Source organism: Struthio camelus, chromosome 5 (assembly GCF_040807025.1).
Source record: "Struthio camelus isolate bStrCam1 chromosome 5, bStrCam1.hap1, whole genome shotgun sequence".
NCBI lineage: Eukaryota > Metazoa > Chordata > Aves > Struthioniformes > Struthionidae > Struthio > Struthio camelus.
The window spans coordinates 41,294,206-41,315,879 of NC_090946.1; the positions used below are offsets into that span (position 1 = coordinate 41,294,206).

The 21,674-nt window shown below is 41.8% G+C and overlaps 1 protein-coding gene across 3 annotated transcripts in view; it reads left to right on the forward strand.

The window, feature by feature from the left end:
- LOC104150422 (carbohydrate sulfotransferase 9) overlaps positions 1–21,674 on the forward strand; it is a 58,506-nt gene that overhangs the window by 6,912 nt on the left and 29,920 nt on the right. The window contains exons 1-2 of one of the 3 annotated variants that reach the window (XM_068945925.1): positions 693–962; positions 3,030–3,144. The gene's annotated coding sequence lies outside the window, so the exon portion shown is untranslated. Of the gene's footprint in view, positions 1–692; positions 963–2,774; positions 2,840–3,029; positions 3,145–21,674 lie in introns of those variants that run through there. The other 2 variants (XM_068945926.1, XM_068945923.1) reach the window with 2 other exon arrangements.

Consider the following 21,674-nt stretch of genomic DNA (forward strand, 5'->3'; position numbering starts at 1 on the left):
AGGTAGCCATGCTGACCGTCCTTGCTGTTGTCAGGACTTAGCTGACTGAGGTGTGCTGTCCTGAGAGAAGGTTATAGAGCCTGTCAGATGCTGTCCACGTGATGTGGCAACTCCTTGAATTTAATTGGAAGATAACTCTATTGGGTACTTTTCCTAAAATCTTGTTTTTTGGAGTAACGTTGATAATACATGACCCCCTCTCTTTTGATCTCTTTGCTGATGTATGCTTCTCTAATTACATCAAACGTGGGCTTTATGCCTTTACTTTCAAGGCTCTCTGCTGTTTATCCCCACCCTACTAATTATCTTCAATCATTAATGAGATGCCTGTTTCTGCCTCTAATCTCTATGGCTGACATAAACATCTTTCAAACAAATTATTTCATGCTTTCTCCTGTGCTGCTTCTCAGGTTTGGGAGGAGCTTTCTGCAAACGCTCTCAAGCGTCCCAAATCGCCCTTTGGCTTCCTCCACAGAGCTCGGTGACCTCTTTGTGCCCCGGGACCTCAGTCCCCCACTGTACCACCTCCAGCCAAGCTGCCCTCCTCTCCTGGTCAGCTTCTAGCCTCTTAGGCTCAGCCTTTTCCTCCAGCTCTGCCCTGGGGGAGCACCTTGGAGGCAGGGATTGCAGCCATCCAGCAGGAGTAGGCAGCAGAGATTTTTCATGTTGTTCTTGAGCTCCTGCCTGCTTTCAGTGGCAGCTGCCTGTGGTGCATTCCTCAGCTCCAGCACGGGCTCCTGCAGACTTACTCTGTGCTGCACATCACTGAAGAACATTTCAAGCAGCCTTTTAAAAGGGAAACTCTGTTTACAGGCTGGGATAGGGATACAGATTCGCTGTTGTTTAGTTCTTCATCCTGCCAGTTGGTGAGCCTTGCTCTTCAGCTACCAGTTCCAGTTTGTTTATACCTGGTGCCTGAAGAAGCAGATTTTCCTTTCTTTAAGTCTACTGTTGAAAATAAGGTAAGAAGGGGTCAGTCACTATTTTGTTATGCGACCATTTCTCAAATGTAAAGGAGGAGGGAACACGGAACAAATAAAGCGCAGACATGGGAAGAGGAGCAGATATGGGGAAAAAACTAGAAAACACATGATCCTCTGTAACAAGCCATGGTAAATAACGCAATGAGGAAACATTTTTCAAATCCAGCAATATTTCCTGATTCTTCAGTACCTGTGGAAGCCACCGGCACAGCTTATATATAAAGGATTGAAGGCTCAAAAAGCATATTTGTCATCTCAGCCTTTGTTTATAGTTTCAAATTAAACCTGTTAAAACATGCAAAACCATATGAAGGGTAGCAACCAAGTTAAAACAGAGGTATTTTAAAAAACAAACTAAGAACTAGGTGTCAACTTTTGATAACGTTTTCCTGATTAAACATACTGTGTTCCAGCATAATTTGGATTTTCCTGCAAAGTTCTTTACATATTTTTTCCTCACAGGCCATATAGCCTGTCTCTCATGGATGTGGGGTTGGTACAGCATTGAAATAAGCGTGCAGACAGAACAGCTTCTATTTCATCTCCTGGGAGGTGCCTGGTTGCACAGGCTTCTCCACCAAAAGCTCTTGAGGAGGACCTTTCTGAAGTCACCCATAAAGAAACTGAAGCCGTAATCTCCTGAGCTAAAACAGGGATTTCTGAACAATCGCACTGCAGTGATGTTTACTGGACATCCCATTGAGTAGCCAGTCCCAGCTTACAGAGACAAGCTTCTACAGCCCTGAGTGTTTCTATAGACTTGCGGGGGCTGTGAGGAAAGAAAAAAAGTACTAAGATGTGACTTTCCAGGAATTTTGTTGATTTTGGTATAAGTCTAAGCCCTTAGTGTTTGGCAATTCATTAGAAACCAATGTCCCTGTTCTGTGATCACTTCAATATTCACTACGACCTCCGAGGCAAACATGAGGCCTTGGATAAGAGGCCTCCTGAGGTACCTGGTGCCTCCAGCAGTCTGTGCTGAGTTTGGGAGGTATGTCTCAGAGAAGGGGACTGTCACCCCCATCTGGGAGCACCTCAGACAGCTGAGTTCTGTGCAAATGCAGCACAATAAGGAAATATTCCTGAGTGGTATCTTCTTATTTGACTATTATTATAATATGTTTGAAAAAGAAACTAAAGCAGGAGCCTAAAAGACGCTCTAAGGTGTTACAGATAAAAACGTGTATGTTTACTGAGAAAACCAGAATATTCATCATCTTCCATAAAGAAAATAACTGTGTTGCCCTCCACATATTTTCTCCTTCCGTAAAACCTTTCTTAACAACCTGTTTGACATTTCTGTAAGGGTTCGTGAAAATCTTATTTTAAGTTGCAAGGTGTGAAAAATAAACTAGTTCTTGAACAAATTGTTGTGGTTCTTCTTTAACAGCTTTTTGATAACGTTGTCCTCCTTCCATACCACATACCTTTTACACTTTAAGTGACATGAAGTCCACGTTCTCGTTTCAGTCAGCATTTTTTTCTTGTGAGTAACTAGATATAGAGATGCATTTTTTCCAAAATCTCAAGATGTTTTTAAAGTGAAAATATGAAAAAAAAATGAAAGCGTAATTTCAGGATCTGATTGGCTTAAGAACTAGTAGTATAATTCAGAAATGTTCCACTGTGTGTTCATTTTTCAAGTTAATGAACGCAAGGGTTAACTTCCAAGAGACTGATCTCCTAGCTGCTAGCCTCAATCCAGTTTGGAGCAAACAAGTATTTCTGGTTCACATCTTACCTGGAGAAACGAGCAAATAGAGAAACTCCTGTAAAAAACATCAGAATAGTATCACAGATAAGCCACAATGACTTGAGCCATTCACTCAGTTTAGAACCTGGGGATTTTTGCTGATGTACTTGTCCTTTGAATGAGCAAAACAAATGTCTTATGTGCATGTATTTTATATGAATCCAGCCTATGTATTGATTGATCTTCCTTGTAACTATTAATTCTAGTAGTTCCGTTTTCTAATCAACATGCTTGAATGAAAACTTTTGTCTCAGAAATAATGCTTCTTATTTTCCACTTATGCTTCCTTCCAGCCTCCTGAGCAGCCCTGCTCGTGTGGAGGGAGGGCGTTGCCCAACCTCAGGCTAAAACTAACCGCCACGGTCTCTGGCCTTGCGAGACAACGCTGCTGCTCGTTCCAAATTCCAGGTACCGCTTTTCAATAACACTCTGACGTTTCTATTAAAATGATGGAACAGTTGAAAAGTTGGCATTAAGTTGTTATGATTAGATTTTCGGAGTTTGTTCCTGTAACGAAGAGGAGCAGCTCTTTGTCTGTTGTCCCTGCGGACTGAATCCCCTTAACAAGATGGCGTTTCGGAGGTCTGTTTATTGCACCAGTGCCAGAACTGACTTTGGATCAGCCAGCCGGCACTCGTCTTCAGTCAGCCAGGGGAGCCCGTGCTATGTAATGCTCACTACTTTCTGTTCTAGCCGCTGGAATAGTTGCTCTGCAGAATTGCTGGTGCCTCCTGGAATAAAACCAGAGTTATTTTATTTTAAGCATGTATGATAGGGACAGAAAATTCTCTTCTGTCCTGAAATATTTATGTTCGCTGGGGTTGGTGTTTCCTTTCATGCTTTGCAGGAAAGACTATACAACGTGTGCGTTCATGCTAAGTAAAGGTAGCTGGGAGGGACTGTTTTTTATCTTTGACACAAACAAATGTTACAAACGTCTCTTCCAAAAATCTGAACGCAGCACAATAAGCTTTCAGAAAAGAGAAATGGTTCGCTATGTTTGCATATTTATTAATATTTCTCAATAAACCCAAAGGTCATACAGTTCTCAAGTGGTCAAACAATGGTGCACCACAATGGTGGTTTCATCACCTCCCTCTCCGAGACTGAACACGCTTCCAGCTTTGCCCTGTGCTCTCGGGGAAGAAATTAAATGCATTAGACTGAGGACTGCATATTTCTGACCTGCAAAACGTGTGTTTCACAGAGAACTGGGTTAATAAGTACCACCAGGACTGGCTTCTGCACTCATCCATCCTTTCAGACCCCAAAGGATCTGTTGTCTGGGCTCACGGTAGTAGAGTCGGCTGGCCAACGGCTCGCCCCAGAAAGACGGGAAGAGGTTTCTTTCTCCCTCGGCGGAGGGGGGGAGCTGAAACGCGGTCACTAACATGGCACGCCGCCCTGATCTGCTAGCGTTACCACGTGCTGTACCCCAGTCTCCGTTCGCTCTGTGCCCACGCGGCGCCCGTGAGGGGCGCGGGCCCTCCGCCCCTTCAGGCCCCACGTCCCGCGCTGGCGGCGGCGCCCGGGCCGGGGCGGCAGCCACAGGCCGGCCCTTCCCCAGGGCCCCGGCAGCCCTAAGCGAAAGCCCCCCCCCTCCCCAGGAGGGAAGGGGAAAAGAGCGGCGGGGGGGCTGCCCGGCGGCCCCAGAAGGAAGCATGAGTTATAAAAGGAGGCGTCCGTCCCCCGCCGCCGCCTGCCAGCCAAGCGGCCCGCGCCGCTTCGCACCCGCGGCCCTGGCGCGCCGGTGCCAGCTCTCGCCCTGCTCTGAAGGGCAGTTCGGGGCCGCAGCCCAGAGCTGGGTTTAGCGAGCATGACCGGGCGCGCGGCGGGGCAGGGAGTGGCGCCGGCGGCAGGTAAGAGCGGGCGACGGCGCGAGGAGCAGGTGGGGGAAAGGGCGACAGCGCTGGCGGGTGACAGCAGCTGGACGTCGCCCACGCGCCTGAAAGGCCGCAGGAGCGCGGCGGGCCCCCGGGAGCCGTCCGGGGCAGGACGGCGCCTCTCCCCACAGGCCCCGGGCAGCCCCGCGAAATGGCGGGCGCAGGGCTGACTGATGGAGAAAACCTTGCTGGGGCAGCGGCTAGACAGCCGTCGGAAACCAGAAATTAAGTTAGGGAAAGCCAGTCCGGTGTCCGGAAGGAAAGAAAAAGAAATAGGTGTCAAGTCTTTACAACGCAACCGGGTAAAAAATGGTTGGGGGGGGTATCTAAGCGAAGAGGGCCTTGCAGTAGGACTCGGACATCCGAAGCTGAGAAAAAAATGAGGTGGATTATTCTGATTTGGGCTTAGAAAAAAGCGATGCAAATGCACTGGGGTGCAAACCAGAACGAACCAGTCTCCAGCTGCTGGAACGGGACAAGACTATGTTGTCCTGGATGATATTAAGCAAACAACAACAGTGCGCGCGGGCAGAGGCGAAAGAGCCCGCAAAACACAATGAGCCCGAGCTAGCAGGGAGCAGCCGGCCCGGCCGCACGAGGAAATAGCAGAGGGCGAAGCTGCTCCCAGTATCTGGGAGCAGACGGTGCAGGTGTAAGGAGCAAAACCACTTTACCAGAGCCCAAAGCCAAGGAGTGAAAATATTTACCAAGAGACTAAGCAAATGTGCTTGCGATACACAAGAATTATTTTGAAAACAGTAAAGACCAAGCTGTTTAAAGAGACGGGAACATCTGCTTGTTAGGTAAATCTGACTACATGTTTGTCAAGCATTGAGGCATGAAGTTAATCTGCAGTAGTAAACAAAAGTTAGGAAACTGTTCTGCTGCTGATCATAATTCAGATTATACAGCAGGGAAATCCTTTCCAATGCGTAAATGATTGACATATAAAGGTAAAATTGAAATAAATAGTTTTAAATTGTTTTAGGAAAAGAAATACTTATTCCGTGCTTGTAAACACGCCAGGTGTCGTTTGGAGGATGCGCACGCTAGGTAGACAGGTACTCACAGGTGCAGCATTTAATGTTTTAAAGGTGGAGGTGGAAGTCGCTTTAATATAAGATGAAGTTGTACTGCCAACAAATTCATCTGTAAATGTGTCTTTAGTGCTCAAGCAAAAACTTAAGAGAGGAATTTGATAAACAGAAGAAGGTAAAGGCCTACGTAGTGGGTTAATGCTGTAGTAGTTACGGAAAATAAAGGTGTAAACCGTTGCTTGCTTTTAGCTCCAGAGACTTAAGCAATATAAAAATGGCTAAAGTTGTGTAGTGCTAGCCTCAGATGGCTGTAGGGGTAGAAGTATGTCAAAGAATGTGAAACTTAAAAAAATTCAAAAATGTCCAAAAAAGGTTTGTCATGGTAATTGCAGAAGCTTAAGTATACGCTACGTGCGTATACTTGAAAAAAATTACATACTAGTTTGTATTATTTTCTCGATACACAGAAATAGTACTGTTTGTTAGAGAGTTCAAGTGCAGTACACTGATGTGTTTGTGATGCCATGCTAAATGTGACAAGAGCTTAGCAGTTGTAGTAAAGAGTGAACACCTGGCTTCCAAGCTGATTGCAGTATGTGTAAATGTTTTGCAAAAGCATGTGACTGTATGCATTTCCTACTGCGTACAGAGTAGCCACAATCTCATAATTTTTTGGAATACAGTACTGACATGTTAAAAGAAATTTAAAAAGACTAGAGAATTAAGCCAAACTCTTAGTTGTCATAGCTAAAAATCTTTGAAACTAGGACTATCATCAATAAAGTATTCAACAGAAAGCTGAGAAACAGATGTTCTTGCAGTTTCCCATTACAAATGGGAATATTGTGAACCTTTACTTGCACAAGAGAAAATAAAACAGAAAACGCTCTACGAAAAAGCAAGCTCAAGACAGCATAGTTGCAACTAAGGTGGAAGGGACTGTAGGCATTTCTAAACTTTTCAAGTTCCTGCAAGGTGGTTACTGAACATGATCATGCCTATGAAAGGGATAGTTCACAGCTGAATTATTGCACAAAAGGGGGGAAGGGGAAAGTAAGAAGAACTCTGACTTTCTGAGTCAAAATAGAGGACAAGTTGTTAAAATCAGTCGGCTCTGAGAGGCAGCGTGAGGCAAATATTGCAGAGAGCAAATCCTAGGAGCTCTTTTGAAGAGTCATGAAATAGAAGAGACCTCAGAGACTATTTGAAAACCAGTGATACATGTCTTGTTTGATCTGGAAATGCTAATATATTTTTTCTTATGGGAGATGGAGATGTACAGATGATTGTCCCTTTGTGAAACTGTCACCACTGATCCAAAAAAGCTGTTGGTGTGAGGCGGTGTGAGGTATACAGGGTCTATGTCAGCACTTCGTGCCTCCTAAGTTCTTCTTTTTTTATTTTAACTTGTGAAATTTTTTAAGAAAAGATTTTAAACTTGAATTGGTTAGCTGAACATTTCAGAGTATTAACTGGAGCTCTGCTGAATGAAAAGAAGATACACAGTTATGACACAGTAGTATGATTATTTCCATTCACTGCTGATCTTACTTTCTTCAGCAAATGAGATTAAAGCTACCTTAGCAAATATGAAAATTTATTGAGAAGGTGGTTGCTTTCTGAGAACGATTAACTCCATGCACGCAAGAGAACAAGAACTTGTGGGCTTATTTCACTGGAAACTGGAGTCCTGTTTTCTCATCAGTGTAATAGTCACTGCAACATTACAGGGAAGTCTGAGAGCTTGAGCCAAACGTATTCTGAAGGTTATTGCAGCCCCTGAAAATTTGCCATGAGCAAAGTTTAGTGAGAATTCCAGTAACTGAACTTCAGAATATTCTCATGAAAGGAGCCAGCTTGATGACTCACCTTTCTTCCTATTTACCAGACAGAAACAAAGGAACCTGTGGAGAAAATAGTACATATTGGCAGGCTTGTATTGGGTGAAGGCTGCTGAGCTGATTACTACCTTTTCACCTGCAGTAAGTCTATCCTGTGACAGCGAATCTCGGGAAAACAAACAAACAAACAAACAAACAAAGCAGAACAAAGAAGCACTGGAGTATGAAGAAGAAAATCCTGTGCCTAGAGCTACTTTGTCTTGGCTATACAGCTTTTGCACAGCACAAAGATTCACTAAAGGGTTGGCACCCCAAGCAATGTTGCCAGCTTGACAGATATTTTGGCTGCAAGAACACATCTTAAACTGAAATGGGAAATAGGATGGCTAGAAAGAGGATCTGGGGCTGCTAACCTAAAACCTTTTCCAGCACGCAGTCTCCCTTATAGCCATAGATGTAAAGAAACTGTTGATCCCCAGAGGTGGGCTGGGAACCAAATGAGTTGAACTATGAGTGCCAAGTAGCCCGAGCATGCAGATTGATTTTAACGAACTCTACTGAAAATGTTTTTCACAAAATACAGTGAACTAATTAAAATAATGCAACACAAATACTGCCTGAAAGAAATACAGAAGTAGTATAATAAAGAGAAAAATGTTGATACAGACGTTTTAACTTCTAAGATGTTAAGAAACACTAAAAGTCACCAATATATTAGGTCTAAACTTTGCTGTAAACTACAGATGCCAAGTTGCAAGGTTCACATTGGATGTGGCTGTCGGAGTTTACTCAAGAATGGAGATTTTATGTCAGCGGAGTGCTGCCCCAAGCTAGTGTCATTTTTTATTATCTAATAACTAATATAAAGTTATATTATTATAGCTATAGTAAGTTGACTCCCTGTTTCTAAGCAAACTAGATTTAACCTTTGTCTAATATTTACATTTTGTGGCTACTTAAACTGAGCAATTCTTTTCCTTAGTTAGCTCTAGCTGTTGAAACAAAAAGTTCATTCCTTCAGTGATCATTTTTCAGTTTTTTTCTAAATCTTTTCCTCTTGCCTCTCTTTTTGGCCTAACTTAGGTTAAAAGTCTTAATTTGTAAAATATTCTAGGGACGTCTACTGCCATTACTATCTCTAGCTGTCTTTGTATGCATGCCTGACTTGTTCTTTAGATTAAGAGCAACCTTTTTATCTCATGATTGCATAGCATGTAGATTGATGGAGTTTTGATACATGATTTGACCTCTGAGGCTCATTTAAAAGTCTAGTTATTCACAGCACTAGAAAACTGATGTCCGAGGTGTGTGTTTGTTATGTCATTGTTTTATGATTATACGAACTTAAAAATCTACAAATTAAGGAAAAAAATAAAGCAACAAACAAAGCACATAGACGATAACAAAACCCGGAGATACTCACTCCAAATTTCAACGTAGAAGTGAATGTCTACATGTCAGTTGAACATAAACAGATCTTTCCAGTGAAGGTGCATTACAGGTTAAAGCGAAACTTGCTTTTAACATACAGCTGAAATATATGTCTGCAATAAAATGTCTAGAAAGGAATTTAATTAATGGCTTTGTTGAGTATGCATAAACCTTGCATAATTTCTTGCATAATTTGATAGCAGGAAATAAAATTGGTGTCACTTGCAGCAGAAGTGCAGTGCTGGAATACACTGTGGGAAGTGGAGTGTGGAGCTGGTGAGTTTCTGGCTACTCTAAAGTGCAGCTCTAGTTCGGATTAAGGGTCTTGTTGCAACTTCTTCTCCCAAAAAATGCCGTGTGTTGATAGTTGTCTTGCTGGTTCAGTGCCCACAAGAGAAGTGGAGGACGTGATCAGAACTTCATTATACTCTTTTAGTATCCAGAAAAATATATTCCTCTAGTCCTGGGGAGGGGCAGTTGCATATGCTGTACCTTAAAAATGTAGATTTTTCCTGCTTCTTTTCTTAATGTTTCCGAACTGGGGTTCCTGGGTTATTACAGATACAGACTTCTCTGTCTAACATTTTTGCTCTCTGTGTTGCTTTTAATAAGAAAAACATCCTTCTCCTCCTCCTCAAAATAAAACCAAGGTCATCTAAATGAATAAGGGAAGCTTTAAATCTGACATTTTAGAATTTGCAGGAATCCCTGTCCTTTGTCTGCCTGATGGCAGAAGACCCAGCTCAGCTTATTTATAGAAATCCTTTGCAAAATGACTGTTTGCCATCGGTGACCAGCAGAAAGAAAGCCTCATGTAAGTGTAAAAATTGTTTCACTGATTCACTGTCAGTGCCTAAGAAGGATAGCGCAAAGATCTGTATGATCAGCAAAACACATTCAGTAATCACCATCCTATTAATCAGTTCTGACCCGTCTTTGTAGACAAGTTCAGATGACTTATGTATACTACAAAACAATATTTTAAAAAATATTGTATCAGTTTTCTTGACTGCCTGTAATTTCAGATTTTATAGGAAAGCTGAACCAGGAGAAATCCAGATGGTACAGCAAGCACATGGAGCACATAGCAAGGTCAGAAGAACAAGATGCCTAAAACTCTCGTATCTTTTTTGCTCCAGGCAGGTACCAGAATTCAGAGTCAAGTAGGAGGAGGAGAAACTGCAGAAAGAGCCAGCTATGCAAATCACATAATTCTGTGAATAAAGACATCAAAGTTTTGCATTCTTGAATAACTGAAGACTCAAAGGGAGATAATTTTCTTCTTCACAGCTTGAAAACCTTTTCAGTAGGCGCCTCCAATGTTTTATTTCTCTCCCAAGTATTTAGGCACATACATATATGGTGGTGGCTCAGATCCTCCATATTAGTTTCTATTAGCCATATTGCTTCAAGTTAGGATAGCACAGAGCCAATGCTTAAGAACATGGCTATCTCTGCATCTGCAATGTTATAGACTGCGTCTGTCTTGCTGTGTGGAGTCCCTATCACCACCCTCCAGGACAGCCTTGGGACCAAAATAAACATCTTTCTATGTTTTTTGCCTTCAGGAGCACCTGTTTGGCTAGTTCTTTGATCTTGCTGAGATTTCTGGCAGGGTAACTAAGAATACTTCCTATGACAAAGGCACCCTAAAGCACTGTAACCTGGAGTTCACATGGCCACAGGAATCTAGTTATCCATATGTGCTTGCAGTAGTGACATCAAGTAGAAAAACAAGACAAAGCAGGATCTTATCTTGCAGAGGCCATGAAGTCCTTTCTAGCAGCGCCTGACATTGCCAGCCACAAGAACAGATGAAACTTATGGTAGCCTGTGTACACCAGACCACAGCGGGTTCCCTGAGTTCAGAGAGTTTCTCAGCAACATAGATGCGGCTGTATTTTACGGTCCAGCAGACATTGTTGCGGGGACCGCAGACTAGAAATGTCAGATTTCTATTGAATGTCCAAAAGTTCTCTCTTTAGGTAGGGAAATATCAGACTTTTGGAAAATCCTTGGATCCTTCGGGAATACTGGAAGAGGTGTGTGTGTAGTGGGCTTTTTCTTTACTTACTTCCTTTTTGTAAAAAAGCTCCAAAGCTCCATCCAGCCCTGTATCCTGTCCTAAAAGCACCAATAGTTGGTGTTTAAAGAAAGGCAGAAGAAAGAGAGCTACCTTAAGTGATGCTTCCCTGGTATATCCACCTAAGTTTCCAATGTTCAGTAGTTAGGAACTTCGTAGACTGTAGATAGTGCCACTCACTGTTTCAGAAAATGACTGACTTCTTGCTTCAAAGCAACAGTGCGTGAAAGCCAAGATTAGTTAGTTCGTTCACTATAGTAGTTTCACTTTCAAAGAAGACTGTATCTTTAAAAACCTAAGAAAAGTGAATCACTAGAGCTTTTACTTTTAAAGTCTCTTTACAAGGATTGTTTGGACCTTGCAAGATTCTGAGGTCTGTGAAAAGTCCCCCTGCCCTGGCCATCTTCATTAGATTTTTTAATCTTTGAAATTTTCCCAGAATGGATCTTCCGTAGGGCATTCCTGGAAAATTGCTGAGGGTAACAAAACATTCAAAATTAGAGCAGTTAGTACTTTTGAATTCCGGTACATAGCAGAATCTAGTAGATTAGTACAATTCATGTCGTGCCAGGATACCTCTGAGCAACGTCCCAACCCCTTTCTGTATGCTGTAGACCAGCATGTTAGGATAAGTCATTTGATCTTTCTCTAGGCCTCGGTTTCTGTTCTTATTTCATAGAGTTTTAAGAATTACTCAGCGTTTGTCAAACAGTGAGTGAAGTGATAAGCAGTAGGAGGGTTTGCACTAAATAGTTGTATACAGCGTGTAGGTAAGCCTGTGGTTAAAGGAGCATTTGAACAAATCTTCAAGATATCAGATAAAGTCTTGCCAAGCTGTGGGCAAACGTCCAGCCTTTTCTATTATTTTATTATGAGACACTCGATTATCAGTGTAGGAGATACCTGCAAACAAACTAATCATAAGCTTTCTTTCCTCTTCCTTATTGACTTTCTTCCACAATTTCTCAGGTAGTTGCCTGTGTGTTAGACTGCGCAACGCCTGTGCACTTTCTCCATCCTTCTGTAAAGACTTGAGCCTTCTGTGTGGCAACAAAACAGACTGTACTTTTGTAAAATATTTGGTGATAGAGAGGAAACATAGTCCTTTGCATCGCTTCAAAGGGACTCTTGCCTTCCCTCCTTCCTATGAAATGTCAGCTTCCGTGTGAGGGGTCTGAGGTGCTAGCCCAAAATATGCTAGCTTGCCAGCTGCTTTTCAAAATCAGCCTCCCAAGAGCCCTCTCCCTTTCTCCTCAAGAAGCTCAGTCCTCATGCCATTCCCAGCTCTTCATCAGGATTACTGACTGCGCATGCCCATCCTAGTACTTCAAGAAATCCCTGTTCTTTTCTCACCTGAGAGTCCCCTGCTTTAGATCTCAGCACTTCCCCTCACTATCTGAATGGGATACGGATGTGGTAGGATACGTAGCAAAACTGAACCTCCCTATAGTTCATCTTACTTAGCTTCCTGGCAATCTTGTCCTTGTGCGAAGCAGCAGATCCTTATTAGGCTGCAGCTCCCTAGAGATGAGCACACTGTTTGTGGCTCAGCGGCACGCTCCTCTGAGGAGCAGGCAAAAGAACGATGAGGAAAGCTCAGCATGTATGGTCTGCTTGGAGACGCTATTTCTGGAGCAGCTTCTAAGGGACTGGCACATGGAGAGCTGAACCCAGTGGTGGGAGCCAAGTTATAAGGCAAAGGCCGGGAGAAGATATGACACCCAACCACAAACATCAGCTGTGGACCACTGCAGCTGAAAGGGTTTACTTGTCCAGTAAGTGCTAATAGGCCTCAGCTAGCTTGAGTTTAAATCCAAACTTAGTAGCACTGTCAATTATATTCAGAACTATGCAACAAATCAGTGATTTTTCCACTGGTCCGTGGACTACCTCTAAGCAGTCTGTGAGAGAAAACTAGGAAAGACAAGCTTATATTCATGCTCCAACGTCTGCTTCTCCATGAAGTCATGAGAAACTACCCTTTTCTTATTTTGCCATTTTTGTCCATACATTTCTTGTAACATTTTTGTGCATGCTGTTATCATCATGTTCCTCTGTACAAAGTACCAATGCCTAAACCTTCTGGTGCTGCTTCCCTCAGGTCCCCTGAGAGCCCTCTGTTTCCTTTTACTAGACCTGGTTGGATTGTACTGACCTGCCTTGCCATTTCTTTCAAGCTTTGGGACGATATTGTTGCTGACCAGATTGTTATTTCTCTCTACTCTTGCATCCCAAATTTTATAGCACTGTATTCATTCCTTTCCTTGTTTCTTATTTCCCATTGCCTCTGGTATTACCCTGTTCTTAGAGGTATATTGCCTCTAAGAACATAGATTAGAACATATAATTGGTAGAGTATATTGCTTGTTAGGGAATTAGTTCCTCTCTCTTCTTTTTAATCTCTTTTCAGAGTCCTTTCCAGTTCCTTCAGTTCATCCTCTGTGGTTTTGATCAACCCTGCTCTCTGTAAATGTTGCCTACTGTGTAATGGAGTATAAATTCTTTAGTTTTACTCTGTTTGATACAATGCTATGTACATTTGCAGTGCTGTTTGTGCTATTAATTATAAAACCTTATAATCATTCTTGGCAGGATGTAGATTAAGACAAATAACTTGGTACAGATCTCTTTATCTTCTTTCCAAGTCATCTGAAAAAATGTGGATTGCAAATGTATAATGGAATCGGAGAACACTCAACACAATGGCTCCACCGCATGTGATTGTACTGAGGCATTCTGGTCTGCAAGCCAAAGGTGGACTTAACTCTTGTGACAAAGTGACAGCAGGGAACCGGTGATGTAGAAGTTGGACTGTACGAAAAATAATCAACATAGTTAACTGATCATAAGTGCTGGCAGGGCACAGTATAGTGTAAACGCAGTTTGACTTAAACCACCAGTTTGTTCTCAGTTGCACAGCAAGAGGCCAGGGAAATGGTATCAATCAGGAGCGTTACATACACAAATATAGATACACAGATCCCAGCTATACAGATCCGTGCCTCTGAAATGGACGTAATGATGATGCTATCCTTAAGGAAGGTGCAAGGACTTTCTAAGCAGGTGTCTTTGGAAGAAGTTAGTGCCTCATATGGGGACAAGCAATGATGGACAGGAGTAAAGACCTGGGCCGCAGAGATGGCACAGGTGCATTACTTTCCTTGTGTAGTGGAGATACTGGAAAATATTCTTTTAAATAAGAATAACCAATTTTTCCTGGATTTTTACCTTCTGTATTGTAGCAATGAATGTCCTTTCTGCTTTCTCAAGCTGACCTTTCTGTTGTAGTTCAGAGTAACATGACTGTTCCGTTTCTCTCAGCAGGAATTAATGTAAGTGCAGTCATACTGCGAATAGGCTCAGGATCTCGCTCTGGGGTTTCCTTAGGATGTATTACAAAGACTGAAGAGTAGACTGAAGAGATCTAGACCATTGTCCAGATCAGTGCCCAAGGACTTTTGTCTTCTTGACGTTAACACTTCTCAGGGAAATGTTCTTATTCACTGTTTGCAGTGAATAAACACAAATGCTATGTGAATTATAACACCTCTCTACAGAGGAGAGCAGCAGGAATGATCAGGCAGTAGTTTTAGTACAGTTGACCTTACACTGAAGCAAGGCATGAACTAGGTACCTTCCTCCAGTCCCTTCTGACTCTCTATCCTTAAGCTTTTCAAGACTTTACTAGACAAAGCTGTGGCTTTCCTGACCTGGTGTTGGTGATTGTCCCACTTTGAGTGGGGGGGTTGGACTAGGTTACCTCCGGAGGCCCCTTCTGGCCAACTTTTCTCTGTTTTTTGTGATTCTGTGGTCTTTGACTCATGCGCTACATACCTGTACCATGGCAGGATTTGAGCAGAGAATGGAGTATTCCAGGTAAAGCAATCTCAGTTTAGAAACAATAAAGAAATGTGAATAGACTGGAACTGAGGAGTTGAGACAATGAGGAAGCTTGTTTAAAAAATGAACCAGCCTTGTCAGTAAGTAAAGAATTACGGTCTGAAGGTTGGACTATGAGCACCGTTCACAAACATTAAATTCATACAAAATGAGAGAATAATAGAGAATAATAAAATGAGGGAATTACCTTAACTTCTGACAACCACGTATTGATAACTGCATGTCTGTCACAGCTAGTAGAGCACTGTCAGAAACTTTCTAAAATGATTATACAGATTGGTGCCAGCACAATTTTAATTATTGCAGTTCAGCCACAGCTGGCTGAACTTTAAGAATTCAACCGCCTATACTACATCCGTACCTTTCTGTAACAGCTCTCCTCCCTTTTCACTGGAGGCCAGGAGATTTCATACTGGCCTGATTTCTTAGTAACAAGAGAAATCAAATTATTGACTGGTATAAATTCACCTGTGTGAGTTCTGGCTAAGTTTTCTGTGGAATCTGAAAGGAATGGGTGTAGGGCAGTTACAGATTTGTTTGTTGGTGAGCTTTTTGTGACATTCATATCTGGCACGTTCCAAATCTTCAGTCCACAGTTGATAAATGTATCTTCTTCACCTGCTGCATAAGGAAAACCTGGAGGTACATTCACATCCTGAGAAAGGTATGTAGCAAGATAACCGCCTTGGCATACTGCTAGGTATTCTTTACAAAATGTATGAGCTCTGAGTTGATTGGGGAATACTCATAATGTATTAAGCTGTAAAAAAGGTAAAAGCTTTCTTTTCGGATAGCTTAGTGTGTGCGTGCTTCAGCTTTTGGAAAGACTTCTCTAGCAGTTTTTTGCAAAAAAGATGAAAGACATCCTTCCTGTCTGTTCTTAGCACCAATGCACATGTTGTGTGCTATTCCCTATCAAGCATAAAAAAAGAGGAGCCCCGCTGGTGTGTGTAAGCGTTCTGCAACTGAACGGGATGGTCAGTTCCCTTCACAGGTTACCAGGGCAAAACAATTCTCCTTTATGTGAGGAAGTAATGAGGGTTGTCTAGAGGCAGCTGTACTGCAGCTACGTGGCTGCATAGGCTGGGGCTGAGAACAGCACGCTCTGCAGACAGAGCCCCCTTTCTCCCTCGGGAAAGTGAACATCAGAGCTGGCTGTCTGATGCTGAGGGTTGAGTTTAATTAACTCTGGTTTAGTGGAGGGGAACCATTAAGAACCAAGAAAATCATCTTACCAGAATCAGACAAATATGGCAGGAAGAAGTGCTGTTCAGTCACCAAATCCCTGGCCCCAGCAGAGCATCCATTACGTTTACATCAGTCCTGATATGATTATCCGTCTTGTCTGTAAAGATACCGTCTTGTCACTATACCCCAGTATAGAGAATCTACAACATACTCAGGCAGTCTGTTGCTGGGCTTTACCAACCTTATCACTACAGATTTATTTCTAATGTCTAACTTAAAAGTTCCTTTTTGTAGTTCAGACCCATTATTTCTTGTTCTTTCCAAAGACAAGAGATTATTCTCTTTCTCTTAAGAAAAGTCTTTTACATATTTGAAAACTGTTATGTTCCCTCTCAGTTTTCTGTTCTTTAAAAAGAGAGGTTATTACCTCTAATTGAGGTTCTTAGACATCAGTTTTTACAATTCTTTATGATAGGTCGTGGTCTTTGGATGTCTAATCTGCCCCGCTTCTCTCTCCTGAGTTCTCTTTAGTTTGAATTAAAATGAACAAAAATGAACAAAGCCTATCAAGACATCGGCAAATCCTCTCAGTTTTTATTTTTGCTTAGGACACAGTAAAACATGATTTTTCTCAAAAAAAACCCCCAATTTTGATCCATAACAATAATAAATAACATTTTGCCTCAAATCTCCTAACCCCAATGCCAGTGTGATGGCAGATTATCATTATTAGGATGCAAAGCCTTCAGCTTATAGCCTACTAATTTTAATACTGTAGAAGCTTCAATCTGTCGTGGTTTATTCTCAAGCTCAGATGCCTAATCCTCATTTAAAACTACCCTAGAACTAAAGATGGCTTCCTTGGCCCATCTCTACCAAGGAAATTTGGACTGAAAAAAGTTAAGTGCAGCATCCAGCAAATACTAACTACAAAATTAGCCTTGTTTACTGATTACTGTATCTCAGTGCAAGTACTTGGAATACCACGTTTTGGCAGAACGGGCCACTGCTTGAATAGCTCTTTCCGGTCTCCTTTTCCTATTCATAATGATAGCCCATGGACATCCAGATCATTCTTTTATCTCAACAACAGAAAGAACTTTGCAAATATTGATGCACTTAACAGTTATTGCTACTTGTTCACATGCCCCAATATACATGAGAGGCTTTAAGCACATCTGCAGTTCTTGAACTACGTTTACTTCCCTAATATGAAGGTTGCTCCTATTATAATATTATGGCTAAAATTTTACACGACTAGATGCCACATATTTTGTATTCTAATGAAATTTTCAGTTAGCCTGCCATATCCTTGAATGACCATTGTCATAAAATCTATGCATTGTACCAAGGGTAGACTGAACCCTATTGCAGTGACTTTTATTTTGTGAAACTAAGGTAATTGTCTTATTTTTTGCAGAATTTAAGTGTACATTTAAGAGAATGTCCCATGTTCCCCAATGTCAGCGGTGTGGTTACACAGCAAGAAGTGGCCTTAACATTCCAGAGCAAGCATGACAAAATTTCTAGATGTTATCAACTGAAGCAGTGAACAAAATATTTTCAGAACGCTGGCTTCCGAGTGAATTCAGTCAGAAACAGTTGTTGAGAAAAAAACTACTTCTCAACTCGACCAACTATGTAATGTAATGATGATAACTTTATTGTTTTCTCAGCCTCTTAGTAGAAAGGTCCAATTATTACTGAATGATATAGACAGGAATTTGGAAAAAGAGCAACTCTTCTCTTGGCCACTTGTCAAGGGTAACTGACAGGGCTCTATGTGGATGTGAATGTATCTTTGTGACCCTTGAAAGACCTGTGGAAGAAACAGAGGAAACCTTTCTTTGTGCTAAAGATAACCAACCCCATATGGGAATAATAAATAGAGTATTATGCGTTCATTCACTGCTTGGATGCATAATCCTGAGAAATACGATAAAGGGATACACAGAGTGAGATACACATTCATGCAAAACGTGTTTCACACTTTTCAACAAATAAACCACTGAAAATATTATGTTTTGAGCAGGGGCAAAGTATCAAATTATTGCAAGACTAATCTGACCAATTTCAAGGGGTTTCCGTAAACATTGGTACATGCTGGTGGAATTTGATATATGTAATCTGTGTGCTTCTGTCTAAATCAGTAGTGAGCAGTCCAGCAGTAAGAAGATTGGTACCTCTGAGAATTATATAGGTGCTCATTAATTGCCAGAGTGCCATTTGAAGTGGGACATTGTACAGGGATGTTTTTGCATTGTGTTGCTAATCCCTTGAGACAATTGTATGTTGAATTGCTTGTGTGTTTTAATTACCTTATTTTTCATCTTTAACTTACTGACCACTTTAAATCTCAGAATTTAGAGAGCAAAATAAAGACAGTAAAAATGTCTTGACTTTCTTTAACCGGCAGAATGTGTTCATCCTGCCCTGTGCCCATGAGAAAAAGAGATTAAGTGAGTAAAAAATATGTTCAACTTTTCATTTAGAAAGGTCAAACAAGTATCACTGTACTGTATGAAAAGGAGACAGAGAGTACATATGCGTGTATATTTAATAACTAACAGAATAGGTATCTATAAACTAACAGAAAAGCCACAGACACAAATTTATTTCTCCCTGATTGCAACCTAACATGGAAAATTCATAAACAGTGTTAGACAAGATAAAGAAAGGTTTTACTAAAAGAGCCCATGGGGAGGATTACAATTTTTTCTCTTTGCAAAGTGAGTAAAACACAGATTTGCCCATTTTCTTAGCTGTAAGGATTTCAGCAAGAACTTCTTAAAACTTATCAGCTTGGTCTTTTTTCTGAAACAGCCCCAGTGTGTGATTTTTAAGTCTGATATATTTCCTGCTATATATTTGGCACTGTTTTCTTGCTCTACCTGTTTGGTGGCTACCCTGAAATGTATGACTTCTTTCTAAAATGAGGTTTTAGATGCATACTTATGCCCAGAAACGTTCCTCCTGTACAATGGAATCAAGAAAGTCCTAGAGGAACCTTAAACATAGCGGATAGTTATTTGATTAGGCAGAGTTGATCGCACAGATATTGGAAGATATATACCAAAGAGCACGAGTCAAGCTGAGTCACAGCTACAAATAGGAGCATGGTGTAAAAACACAGAAAGGCAGAAACACGTAGTTGAGGTGTGAATTTCCTGGGTTAGGGGGAAGTTTATTTTCAGGATGCAATTTTTGTATACTTTGCTTGCACAAGATGCTTGTACGTCTACATGCCAATTGACAAATACAGTTTGTGTACAGGTAAAACAAGCAAAACTTTTCACATAATGTTCTGTTCAATATATGTGACATTCAGTAGTATCAGTTTACTGCTGACACTGTTCGATCTGTCTTGGCAGATAATAAAGGAGTGAATAGGCCACAGAGACTGTAATAGCCAAATATCCAGAGTTTTAATTCCTCCAGAAAAAGGAGGCACTAGATCCTAGCATACGAATTATTTCAGTGCCTACAGGGAATGGGCCATGCTTAGTCCACTATGACTCTGGACTGTTTCAGATCATGCAGATTACAGGGCTATCAGTTACTCTTCTAACAGACAGTGTACCTGTATTAAAGCAGGGTCAGGAGTGGCAGTAAAATTGGTCCAGGCAACAATAGGGCCTTTAGTCTGACTCAACAGTGTGCAAAGCTTTAGAACAGATTTTGAAGGAAAGAATTAATTAAGGCAGGACAAGAAAATGGAATAAAAGGGAACATACTCCAAAGGTAGATCATGCTGTACTGATTTGATATATTAGGTGAAATGAATGATCTTCTAGTTAAGAGAAATGCTGTGGATCTAATTTATCTGGACTTCAGGAAAGCCTTTTTTAATATAGTATCATGTTGAAAATTTTGCAAGTGGGGAAGAGCTCTAAGGAATTAGTTAAAGAAGTGGAAGCACTGGGTTAAGTTTATAGTGGGGAGATTTCTAGTGGGGTTTCTAAAAGATTAGTCATTAAACTGGTCTTGGTAAATACTTCTATTGAAGAACTTGGCACCAAAAAGGGAAGACCTCTTGATAGTGCAGACTGAGGAGGCACCCACCATCAGTGGAAGTTGATGAGCTGGGATGTTAGGCACCAAGTACAGGTTGATTTCTAGGCAGTAGAAATGGGATGGAATACCACAGTACAAGGCACATCATGATGCTCCTGGTTTCCTCTAGGGTGTAATTTATCCTCTCCTAAGCTGTGTAAGAGAGATGAGTTTCTTTCTTGTGATTGATTATCTCTCAGGCAGAAGGAACTAGAGTTCTTGGCTTAGACGTCAAACTTTCGCATAGCCACAGTGAGACTCAACTGTCCAAATATGGGTGCCTACCATGTAGAGGCCCACAGCTGAGCTGGTCATCTGGATTTGGTTTAATAGTTAGTGGAATCAACAAGCAATGCTGGAGCATGATTCCTCTCATTGTCATGATTCCTCTGTCTAAAGTAGGCCAGATCGCGTGTACCTTCAAAATACCTACTTCCCTCCACCAAGTGACTAGTAGACTCTCAAAGAGAAAACCACATGCAGTTCGGGCTAGCTATACTCAAAAGGATGAATTTGAACTGGCAAACTCCAGCAAAGGTCTAGTAAGGTAGCCAAGGGAAAGAACAGCCTATTGAATTAGAAGAAACCAAGGCAGCTTGGCTTATTGGATAAGGGTAAGGCTGAATGGAATATGATAGCGCACTGTAATGTGTTGTGGGGTAAATGTCAGGGACACAGAAGTGCTAGTTAAGCTTAAGAACATCATTAACACACATACAGGTTTAATCTTTGCCATAAAGATCTTTAGTCTGGAAATGAAAAGAAGCAAGGTTTCCAAACAATTTCCTCACAAGAGTTGTAAAGACAAAAAGTCTGTGAAAAGAGACAAGTGATATAGTAGGTGTCCAGGAAGGAGATAGGATCGGAGTGTAAAACAGCTTTAGTGAGCGTGTTGTACCAGGCAGGGCTCCATGCATGGAACGCAAAAGGTCTCCAATGTCATGCAAGGTTGTATATGTATGCTAACTGAACATGATGAAGAGACTTACAGAGTCTTGCTTCATTCTGACCCCAGTGTGACGCAATGCAGGGGCAAGAGTGAAAAGGGCAATGAGAGGTTCTACATGTTATATCCCTGCTTGGGACTCATCATACCCCGGACTGAGGTACTGGCTGAGGGTAACTGCTTCAGCATGTAGCTTCACGCTGCTGGAGAGGCTGAGGTTGACCACGTGAAGGAAAATGGTGGCTTCAGCCTGAAGGAGTGTGCAAACTGCAGAAATCTTGGACGCTGCCTCTAGAACAGTGTGACTCCCTGCTCTCCCCTGCTTAGGCCTGGGTTTGCTGAGAATCATCCTTTATCCTTAGTTGGGCAAAGCCCTCTGGACTTTGAGAAACTTGGGGAGAAAAATGGCTGTGCAACAGCTTCTCGGTATTCAGGTGGACACAGCCAGGCCAAATGAAGGTGTCTGGCCTGCAGCTCAGTCTCAGAAGCTGGTATGGCATGGAGCAATTCAAAATACAAAACACTATTGCAGTGCCAAGCCACAGAGATAACATTCATAGTATCTTGGAAGTAATA